Source organism: Triturus cristatus, chromosome 12 (genome assembly GCF_964204655.1).
Source record: "Triturus cristatus chromosome 12, aTriCri1.1, whole genome shotgun sequence".
In the NCBI taxonomy this organism is placed as follows: domain Eukaryota; kingdom Metazoa; phylum Chordata; class Amphibia; order Caudata; family Salamandridae; genus Triturus; species Triturus cristatus.
Genome location: NC_140595.1, coordinates 579,835,103 through 579,846,990, shown reverse-complemented (window position 1 = coordinate 579,846,990; position 11,888 = coordinate 579,835,103). Strand labels below are relative to the sequence as shown.

Here is an 11,888-nt window from a genome sequence, read left to right as displayed (position 1 = left end):
ATCCTGGACCCCTCCCAGTGAGAATTCCGCAGCAACCACAGCACCAAGACCGCCCTTTCGCCGCCACAGATGACATCAGGATCCTACTGGACAAAGGCGAGACGGCGGCCCTCATCCTTCTGGACCTCTCCGCCGCCTTCGACACCGTCTGCCACCGCACACTATGCACACAACTCCACGACGCAAGGATCCGAGACAAGGCCCTGGACTGGACCTCCTCCTTCCTCTCCAGCAGAACCCAAAGAGTCCGCCTCCCCCCGTTCCGATCCGAAGCCTCCGAGATTATCTGCAGCGTCCCGCAGGGATCCTCCCTCAGCCCGACGCTATTCAACGTCAACCTAGCGCCCCTCTCACGCATCGCCTGACATCACGACCTCAACATAATCTCCTACGCCGACGACACGCAACTGATCCTCTCCCTCACCAAGGACCCCCTCCCTGCCAAATCCAAGCTCCACCAGGGAATGAAGGCAGTCGCCGACTGGATGGAGGATAGTCGCCTTAAGCTGAACACAGACAAGACGGAGATCCTCATCCTCGGGCCCAACCTCTCCGCGTGGGACGACTCTTGGTGGCCCGCGTCGCTGGGAACACCCCGGCACCCACCAACCACGCACGCAACCTGGGAGTCGTCCTCGACTCGAAACTCACCATGACCAAACAAGTCAACGCTGTCTCCTCCAGCTGCTTCAACACCCTCCGTATGCTCCGCAAGATCTACAGATGGATCCTGACTGACACAAGAAAAACAGTCACCCAGGCGCTAGTCAGCAGTAGACTCTACTACGGGAACGCCCTCTACGCCTGTATTGCATTTGCCATTTTACACGTTACACGTGCTAAACTGCATATTGACCTCGATTCCATGTGATGCTCTGGTCTTCCATTTTGTTGTATTGCATTTCCATTTTGTGCTGCTTTGACCTGTAGTTACACTTCAGCAGTAACAAACCATGTTTTTCACGTAAACCAGTACGAGCTGGTGCAAGACATACCTCGTGAGGTTATTTTGTGCCTTGAGCTTGTTTTTGTGCATTCTATGCTTATCTCTAGGACATAGGGAGGATGCGCTGTGCAAGGCTCTCCAAGGCCGGAGACAGGGAAAGGAATGTCTTTTGCCTCGGCGCACCCAAGCAGAATCTGGCCAGGTCTGTATGGGTGGGTCTGACGCAGAGATGCGGCCAGCACCTATGATGGATAGATGGGCGAGAACGCCTGCTAGAGGGTTCTCGAACGTGTTGATTTAACTATAAAAAGCGGTGTCCGTAGGGTGGAGCTCAGGAACTCCGTATTGGAGTGGACGCACTCGCGGGACGACTTTGGTGCCCGGAGAGATTACTTTCTGTGCCCCAGTCTCTACAGGGTTCCCGACTTGGTGTTTTCAGTGCTTGGCCAGGGATGTTGAAGACTCCGGTGCAGACGCATCTGGTGAGGTGCTTTGTACATTAACTGTTTATATATCTACATTCCAGATCTCATATTTGTGTATATATATATATATATAGTGTGGTGTATTCATTATTTCACTTGGTGCCTAAGAACTTACTAGCTTCAGTGACTTATTGCCTTTGTCTACGATACTAATAAAGCTCATTTTACCTCCAGAGGAGTGTTGGAGTTTCTGTGTAAGTAAGTGGTGTGCGTAAGTTTAGATTACGCAAGTGGGCAAGGCAATACATTTTGGCGTAGTCGGCGGCAGGATTCGTAAATTACGCGGGTAGGAACATGTTTAAAAAGACGAAAGGTGGTTTTGGTTCCTTGGCACCAAGTGAAATTCCTTTTGCCCCCATGCAAATTCCTGGATGGGAGGCGACGCTATACTCCGCGCTGGCGCGTGAATATTCTAAAAGCACAGGATTCAGTGAGAGCTGGTTTGACTGTTTGGGCGAAGCAACGCCAGAAGATGTTTTAAATTGTTTACAGAAGGTTCCCATGGAAAAAGGTGAAGAATTATATACCGTGAGCTGCCGAGGTTGGGCTCTGTTGCATGCCTACCGTCAAGTTTTTGACAAATGCTTATCTCTGCAGCAGGAACAGTTAAGCTTAGAAAAACAACTCGTTGAAGCTAAGAATATGTCTACGATGCTTTCCTGTCAGAATAAGCTATTACAAGACAAATTAGAAACATATCAGACTATAGCAGAACGGGCTGAAGTCCGTGTCGCTGAATACAGATACAAGAAAAGGAGGGGTAGAGTGAGTAAGCGAAAAGTCCATTTAGCGATTGCCAAAGCAGGCTTAGATTTTGATCCATCCACCTGGGACTCTAACATCTGGGAATCATCAGAGTTCTCCTCGGAAGGAGAGCAGCCTTTACAGAGAGAAAAGGAGGAGGAGAGAGTGGAAGTGCAGCCCATTCTAAGACCAAAACTCCAGACCAGGCCACATAACCCGAATGGGGTTATGATAAACAGCAGGAGATCAGTGATGTTTTAGAGAGATTTAGACAGAAGCCGGGCGAGGCACTATTAACTTGGATGGTGCGCCTCTATGATCAAGGCGCTTCTGAGGTCATGTTAGACAGTGGAGATGCTGCCAAATTTTGCACTCTCAGTACTGATCCTACTGTGCAGGGACATTTCCGGAATTACAATGTTAATGACCAAATTACCCTGTTGCAGGTAGCAGCACAGGGATGTAGTCATAAGTACACCACAGATTCAGATTGGCCTGCAAATGAGAAACCATGGTTTACCCTACAAGATGCCTCGCAGAGAATTAAGGAGGAGGGAATGAAGTTGGCAATCCTTATAGGTGAGGCGCATGATTTGATGGGTCAGAGAATGACTGTGTCCGTGCGGAATAAAATCATTTGTTTGGCACCCCCTGCATACAAAGCGGTGATAATGACTCTGTTAATCAATCAAACTGGTAATACCGTAGGAGAAGTAGTCGAGGCAGTCCGTGAGCTGGGAGAGCTTGGGGAATGGAACAAGCCAGACAGGGCTTCGCGCTCAGAGTCCCGCACTGATAACAACCGGGTAACCCAACGTGATATGTTTTTGGCGCTGTTAAAGGATGGGGTGTCGAGGAGTGAAATTGATGGTATCGAGACCAAAAGCATGTGGGAGATGTACCGTAAGCGAGGACTGGATAAAAAGGATGGGAGTAGGCATGTGAATAGAAAAGATAACAAGAAAGTAAGTCGCAGGGAAGCAGAGCTGGAGGAAAAGCATGACAAGGCAGGTGTGGAGAGAGAGAGGGAATCTCATGTGAGGGTGACAAAAGAGAAAGGTTGGGACCGAGATTGCACAGATTCAGATGGGGACCGGGAAGAGGAGGATTTGTTCCCTAAGGATTACCCGACATTGTATTCAGATCTGTGCCGGGACCTGCGCCGGGCAGATGCAGAGCTGCGCAGGCGAAAGTTAGATTCGGAAATGGGCCAAGCTCCGGTGCAGGGATGGGCTCGCAAGGATACTAGACCACATGTGAGGGTTGAGATCTATTGGAAAAATAGAAACGTTCAGGAGGTGCGAGCTTTAGTAGACACCGGAGCGGAGGCCACATTGATACATGGCAATCCACGAAAATTTAAAGGACAGTATTTCACTATCACAGGTTTGGGTGGACAGGAGACACCAGTAGTGCAAACGGTAATTCAGATGAAAATAGGCAGACTTCCCAAGAGAGCATACACTGTCTTGATCGTGCCCATTCCAGAGTACATTATTGGTATTGACATTTTGAAAGGTATGACCCTATATTTAGATGACGGATGCTATCAGTTTGGGTCAAAGCAGTACCTCTCTGTGGCTGCTGTGAGGGTGGGGCGCTTGAAGATTCCCCCAGTGAAGGTGCCCCAAGCAACAAAAGTGGTTCACATGAAGCAGTACAGGATCCCAGGGGGACATGATGAGATTACCGCAACCATACGGGACTTGGTGGAGGCGGGGGTGGTGAGACTGCTTACCACGGCGTGGAATAACCCTGTGTGGCCCGTGCGCAAACCGGACGGAAGCTGGCGTATGACTGTTGATTACCGCGAGCTGAATAAGCATACGCCCCCATTGACAGCCGCGGTCCCCGACACCATCACTTTGAGAAAATTCAGAAACATAATGGGACATGGTATGTGGCACTTGATATTGCCAATGCTTTTTTCACGATTCCAATTGCCCCCGAGTCCCAGGAGCAATTCTCCTTCTCGTGGAGTGGTAGACAATTCACATTTCAATCTTTGCCCCAAGGGTACTTACATAGCCCTACAATCTGTCACCGGTTGGTGGCAGAGCATTTGGATGAGGTGTCAGTTATTCCTGGAGTACAGCTTTGTCATTATATTGATGACGTGTTGATTCAAGGAGAGTCCCAAGAACAGGTGCAGGCTCAGCTAGACAGAATTGTAGAGCATTTGCAGAGCAAAGGGTGGGTGATTAACCCAGAGAAGGTGCAGGGACCCTCTCAGAGTGTGAAGTTTTTGGGAATTCAGTGGCATCAGGGGCATAGAGAGGTGCTGCCTCAAGTAAGGCAAAAGATCAAGGAGTTTGCAGTGCCGCGAAATAGGAAGGAGGCGCAGCGCTTCATTGGATTGTTTGGTTTTTGGAGACAGCACATTCCCCATTTGAGTCAGATCTTGGCCCCTCTGTACAAGGTTACACGGAAGAAGCATGAGTTTGAGTGGGGGGAGGCCCAGCAACAGGCATTTGAGTCAGCGAAGGAGGCTATACAGCGTGCCCTGGATCTATGGCCCATACGAGAGGGAAGCATTGATTTGAATGTAACAGTCCAGGATCAGTATGCGACCTGGAGCCTGTGGCAAAAACCGGGGAGTCCGAAGGTGCCCCTAGGGTTTTGGACAAAGAAACTACCCGATGCTGGAGAGCGGTACACTCCTTTCGAAAAGCAGTTGTTGGCATGTTATTGGGCTCTGGTGGATACCGAGCAATTGACCCTGGGACACAATGAATTTTTGAGACCTGAAATTCCTATCATGCAATAGGTGATGAGCTCACCCAAGACACACAGGATTGGGCATGCACAGGAGGCTAGCGTCATAAAGTGAAAGTGGTACATACAAGACAGAGCACGAGTGGGTCCTAAAGGTACCGCAGTGCTGCATGAGCAAGTGGCGCAAACTCCAGTAGCCGATGCAGAAATGTTGCAAGATGTACCCAAAGTGCGAGAGTCCCCAGTGAAATGGGGCGGGCCATTCTCAGAGTTGTCCGCGGAGGACAAAAAACGTGTGGTTTACAGATGGCTCAGCCAGATATGTGGGGACCAAGAGACATTGGAAAGCGGTGTCATACAATCCTGTGACCAAAAAGTTGCTGTTGACTACTGGAGAGGGAAGAAGTAGTCAGTTTGCAGAATTGTACGCAGTTTACCAGGCTTTAAAGCAAGAGCTCCCTGGTACATGTCACATTTATACTGATTCATGGTCTACGGCCAATGGGTTAGCCACTTGGCTTCCCACATGGCATGCTCATAATTGGATGATTCACAATAGGGAGGTTTGGGGAAAGGAGTTGTGGCAGGAGATTTGGGAATTGTTGTCCCAGAGTACAGTCACAGTTTATCATGTTGATGCTCATTGCCCGACTGACTCACTAGAGCGTTGGTGCAATTCCTTTGCAGACCAAGAAGCGAAGATTCGTGAAGCTGAGGTGGCGACGCAGGATTCTGACTTGGTGGGCATGGCTAAATGGGCGCATCAGAAAAGCGGACATTTGGGCGAGCGAGCCACTAGCGGGTGGGCAGAAAGAGGGTTGCATATTCCCCTAGATTTGATTAAAACTGTGATCATTCACTGTCCCGTTTGTCAGCATACCCAACACAGACCGGTTCCACAGGTAGTGAGAGGCCAGCTAGGCAGAGGGAAGTTGCCAGGGCAAATATGGCAAATTGATTTCGTCGGGCCAATGCCAATGAGTCGAGGATGTCAGTATGCCTGCACGGTGGTGGATACCTATTCTGGCTATCTCATCGCCTTTCCATGCAAGAGAGCAACCCAGTCTAACACTCTGAAAACTTTGAATTTGTTGATTTTTGTATTACGGAATTCCTTTGCAGGTCCAGAGTGACAATGGGTGTCACTTTAAAGGAAAGATGGTGCAAGATTTTTGTGTGCAGCATAACATTGAGTGGATCTATCACATACCCTACTACCCACAGGCAGCGGGTTTGATTGAGAGAATGAATGGTTTGTTGAAAGAGCAGTTGAAAAAGTTGTCTGATGGGTCATTGAAGGGGTGGAGGGATCATTTGTCTGATGCATTGCAAATTTTGAACAACCGACCCCTTGCTAATGCAGAAACTCCTTTGATGCGCATGTTGACCCCAGCTTTGCAGATCAAGCCCCATGTGGCCACAAACACGATTCTGTACTGGGAGACAGCTCCCGGAGCTTTAGCTCCATATCGTGCCACACCAGAAGCTGCTGGTCTTGATTTACATTCCCTGAAATTCTATCGACTGCAAACACGAGACATTACCTTGATTGAGACAGGAATTGGAGTTCAAATTCCCCCAGAGCATTTCGGACTGATCGCTCCTCGATCTGGGCTTGCCCTTAAAGGCATCCAGGTTTTGGGAGGGGTGGTCGATGCCGATTACCAGGGGGAGATCAAAGATATTCTATTGAACAGTGGAGACCATGATCTTATTGTGCAACCCGGTGACCGAGTTGCCCATATGGTCATCATGCCGGTTTATGAAGGAAATATCATGAAGGGGACGGCCCCAGCCCTTCTAACTGTGCGAGGAAAGGGCGGGTTCGGATCTACTGACAAGAACCCAGGGGCGAAAGTATGGGTAGAGTCCCCAAACAAACCTCCTGAGCCTGCAGAATTAATCGCTAAAGGAAAGGATAATATCCTTGTCATCATGAGACCCGGACAGGAAAAGTGGGAAAATGTACCTGCTGAAAAATGTTATTTACGAGAGTGATTATACCAGTTTGTTTTCTGTTTCTAGATCACAGTATGGCTTGCCGCTGCGATGCTTGCGCTGTGTGGTCTGTGTTTGGGCGTGTCCGGGAGGGCCCGGGGATGCCGAAGAGGATCAACCGCCCGAGTCGGATGACCGCATTGTTGCAGCAACCAGATAACATCTGGACCTACTTGGCCGAGAATGTGCTGAACACTTCCCACTTTTGTATGAGAAATCTTCAGAGTACAGCTGATATGATATCCACGTCTCGTTGCCGTACCTATCCCTGCACTTGTGCTTCTGCACATCTTCAACCAAACTAACTTTGATGGGGTAGTGGAGGAAACTGATGTTCAAACACATCTGAGTCTTTATGAGTACTGTAGTTTTTGCCCGGAGGTTACAGATAATCTCTGGAGGAACATGACAAGTATTGTTACCTACAACATCACTACTGGAGACGTTTGCTATCAACTAACTTGTGACCCTGCCAAAATTGGCAAGTGTGGCCAATTGAAACTAGAGAAAAGCACACAATTGACCACTGATCAACAGACATTATGTCAGTCATGACATGATAGCATTTGCAGTAATGTTACCAATCATATGGTCTGTAATCATACAGTATTAGCCGCTAGCCATGTTAACCATGTGAAATTATCTAAGGGATGGCTTTTTTCGTGTGGCAATATTTCATACACTTACATACCAGCTAATATAACTGGAGGACCTTGTGCCTTATCACGATTAAGGCTTTTTCCTATGCAGTCTATCACACACATTCGCTCCCCGAAAGCTGCTGTTCAATTACCTGAGGATTGTGATTCTAACATTGACTTGCTTTCCAGGGCGGAGTATACTAGTTTGGCTATTTCCATTGTAGGAGTGCCAGGACTGTCCGTTTATAATGCAAGAACTATTGCTAAACTTGCCTGTTTAATTGCAAAGAATCTCAATCATACTTCTGCCGCTTTAGCTGATTTGCTATTAGATGTTCAAGGAACGAGAAAAGCTGTTTTGCAGAATAGGGCAGCTGTGGATTATTTGTTGTTGAAACACAACCACGGTTGCGAGGACTTTGATGGACTCTGTTTCAATTTATCTGATCATTCTACATCTATCCATGCACATATTAATGCTTTAAAAGATTTAGTGAAAGGGGTTACCCAAAATGTTGATCAAGGATGGTGGGATTGGTTGTTTGGGTGGCTACCTAATTTTGGACAGCTTCATTATATCCTGGGTGTTATCGTTGTATTCAATGTATTCCTAATCTTCTCTCGCTTCTTCGTCCCAGATCCATAGTATTTAGACCACTGGGATATGATGGGTGAATCGAGGGTCAAGGGGTGGAATGTATTGCATTTGCCATTTTACACGTTACACATGCTAAACTGCATATTGACCTCGATTCCATGTGATGCTCTGGTCTTCCATTTTGTTGTATTGCATTTCCATTTTGTGCTGCTTTGACCTGTAGTTACACTTCAGCAGTAACAAACATGTTTTTCACGTAAACCAGTACGAGCTGGTGCAAGACATACCTCGTGAGGTTATTTTGTGCCTTGAGCTTGTTTTTGTGCATTCTATGCTTATCTCTAGGACATAGGGAGGATGCGCTGTGCAAGGCTCTCCAAGGCCGGAGACAGGGAAAGGAATGTCTTTTGCCTCGGCGCACCCAAGCAGAATCTGGCCAGGTCTGTATGGGTGGGTCTGACGCAGAGATGCGGCCAGCACCTATGATGGATAGATGGGCGAGAATGCCTGCTAGAGGGTTCTCGAACGTGTTGATTTAACTATAAAAAGCGGTGTCCGTAGGGTGGAGCTCAGGAACTCCGTCTTGGAGTGGACGCACTCGCGGGACGACTTTGGTGCCCGGAGAGATTACTTCCTGTGCCCCAGTCTCTACAGGGTTCCCGACTTGGTGTTTTCGGTGCTTGGCCAGGGATGTTGAAGACTCCGGTGCAGATGTATCTGGTGAGGTGCTTTGTACATTAACTGTTTATATATCTACATTCCAGATCTCATATTTGTGTGTATATATATATATATATATATATATATATATATATAGTGTGGTGTATTCATTATTTCACTTGGTGCCTAAGAACTTACTAGCTTCAGTGACTTATTGCCTTTGTCTACGATACTAATAAAGCTCATTTTACCTCCAGAGGAGTGTTGGAGTTTCTGTGTAAGTAAGTGGTGTGCGTAAGTTTAGATTACGCAAGTGGGCAAGGCAATACAACGCCGGAGCCCCGACCAAACTCAACAGACTGCAAAGAATCCAGAATGCCTCTGCACGCCTGATCCTCGACGTCCCGCGCTGCGACCTCATCACCCCCCACCTGAGGAACCTGCACTGGCTCCCTGTCGACAAAAGAATCTCCTTCAAGCTCCTGATCCACGCACACAAGGCACTCCACAAGACCGGCCCAGCCTATCTTAACAGTCGACTCTCCTTCTCCGTACCCAACACGAAACTCCGCTCCGCAGACCTCTCCCTGGTTACCGTCCCACGCATCCGTAGAACCACAGCCGGAGGCAAATCCTTCTCCCACTGCGCCGCCAAGACCTGGAACACCCTCCCCCCCTCATCCTACGACAAACCGAAGACCTTCTAACCTTCAGGTGACAACTCAGGACCTGGCTGTTCGACCGGTAGCAAGAGCACCCCCCTCTCCCCATCCTCAGCGCCTTGAAACCCTTGCGGGTATGTAGTGCGCTTTACAAATTATTGATTGATTGATTGAAACCGAGGGTGCTGGCCAAGGTGCTTGAGGTTTGGTTCAAAACATGGATGCCTGAGAACAAGCTGTTCCCATTTTTAGTTATCAAACGGGCCCACCGTTCCTTGGTGCCGAGCCCCCGCCTGGGGATTCTCCGTGGCCGTTAATCCTGCGGCAGCTGAAATTTAAACTCTGCGATGGGATACTACAAGAGACCTGCAACCATCCTGGCTTACAGTTTGACAATGCAAGGATTCTTCTAGTCCCAGATTACACAAAGTCGGTGCAGCAGAAGCTCTGAGCTTTTGGCCTGCGCTACATGCCGCTATTTCCCACCCGCCTCAAGTTCTTTTTACAGTCTTGTACCTTTTTCAACATGCCGAACCAGGCATAGGAGTTGGCGGTCCAGGGAAGGTTGCTGCGGGGCCTCCATCTCAAGCGCACCCACTTGGAGCCTGCGGAGGAGCACGCTGGGTCACTTTCTCACTGTCGGCAGAGGGGGGTGCTCTTGCTGTCTGTGAGGAGCATTCTGGCCCGGCTCAAGAGGCCCCTGCCATTGACCCGGCTTCATTGAGGGATGATGAGAACGTCTGATACTCCCTTGGTTTTCTGGCCCGCGGGGTGGGCCTGGACTCGTAATCATATCTCGGCTCTCCAGTCCGCCCTGACTCAAATGCCCCTTTTTGAGACTTTAAGGTGGTTTGTGGGGGGCTGTGTTAAGACTATGAGAGGGGATTGGGTGTGCTTGTTTCCCTCCTTCCTCCTGTTTAAGCTATTGGCCTGCATCGTCCTCACTTCTAAGCACCTAGTGGGTGCCAGGGGTAAATCTCGTTTGACTACAGTATATCGAGCTGTCCGGCGTTCGAACCGGCTCTATGGGCGCCAATGGTCCACAGTGGTTACTAATCCCCCTTTAGTTAGAGGGTTGGGGACTGTCAGGTCGACAAATGCTGACTGGGGTGAAGTGTGGGAAGGGGAATGTTGGAGGTGGGTCGTTTGTTTGGGCTCTTGAGCCTAGTTTACTTGTGTGAATGTTTTGTACTGTCGTCCACACATTGACAGTACTCTCTTGGAATGTGATAACCTCTTGGATCGCTTTAAGCGGTCTGCGTTTTTGAGATGCATTAAGCGCCACAGGCGGGTGGTCGTTCTCTTGCAGGAGACCCATCTCTTGGGATCGAACTGCCCATTTTTGGGCCGGTTCAGTTATGATAGGTTGTATCACTTAAGTTTTACATGTGGCTCTAGAGGAGTCGCCATGATGTTACACAAATCATTTCCCCTGGCTGTTACAGCACACCATACTGATACTCAGGGCTGCTATGTAAGCGTTGAAGGCTGATTGGAAGCATGGCATTATAATTGTATCTCCTGTTGTGTCCTGCAACCTCTGCTGCAGCCTTCTCTGCAGTCGCTGAGAACCTTCACCCTGACTCTCCCTCAGGGCGTTACGGTGATCGGGGGGGACTTTAACGCACTTCCGGACCCGATCCTGGACGCCTTCTCCGCCCGTACCCAACTAGGTGCTCCCATGCTCCCAGCTCACTTGTCCTCTTGGGCTGAATTGCTGGGCCTTTGTGACGTCTGGCGCTCTTGGCATCCCACTCAGTGCTTACAACCATCAGTCTGTTGCGCGTTCTGCAGAATCCCGCATAGAACTGATGTGGTTACCGGCTGTAGATCTCCTCTCTGTCCAATCTGTGCGCATACTTCCCCGTGGCATTTCAGATCACGCCCCGTTGTTGTCGTCATGGGGATACCAAACAAATTTCTTGCGGCTGAGCTGGAGATACAATGCATGGTACTTGCAGAACCCGGGGAATGAGATCTTTGTCGAGGAGGAATTACCTCAGTTCTTCGAGCTGATTGTTGGCTCTGTGTCGTCAGCAGCAACGATATTCACGGCTAGCAAGCCATCCTTAAGAGGCTGCATTAAGAGGTATGTTCCGAAGGCTGAGCCGCTTCGCCTGACTGAACTTGAGACTCAGATTTTGAGTATGGAGGTGACACTTCACTGCAGAGAAACCGAGCGTTCTCATCTCGTTTGCCAGTACCCGCACTGAACTGCAGCAGATTTCCCTGGAAGAGGCACGGCAGTGTTGGAGAGCCTCCACCCAGAGGGTATATGCCTCTGGGCATAAAGCTGGTAAATTATTGTAGTGACTGGCCACCTACGGTATTTCCGACTGAGTGGTCCTGGTGATGCGAGACTCCCAGGACTATCTCCGTGAAGAGCTTCCAGCAATCGGCCAAACCTTTGCTGATTTTTACAAAGGGTTATACTCCCGG

General features: G+C 49.1%; 1 pseudogene; it reads left to right on the top strand.

Annotated features, from left to right (window-relative positions):
- Nucleotides 1–5,953: 5,953 nt before the first annotated feature.
- On the top strand, nucleotides 5,954–9,010 carry LOC146776297 (uncharacterized; annotated as a pseudogene).
- The last annotated feature ends 2,878 nt before the right edge of the window (nucleotides 9,011–11,888 follow it).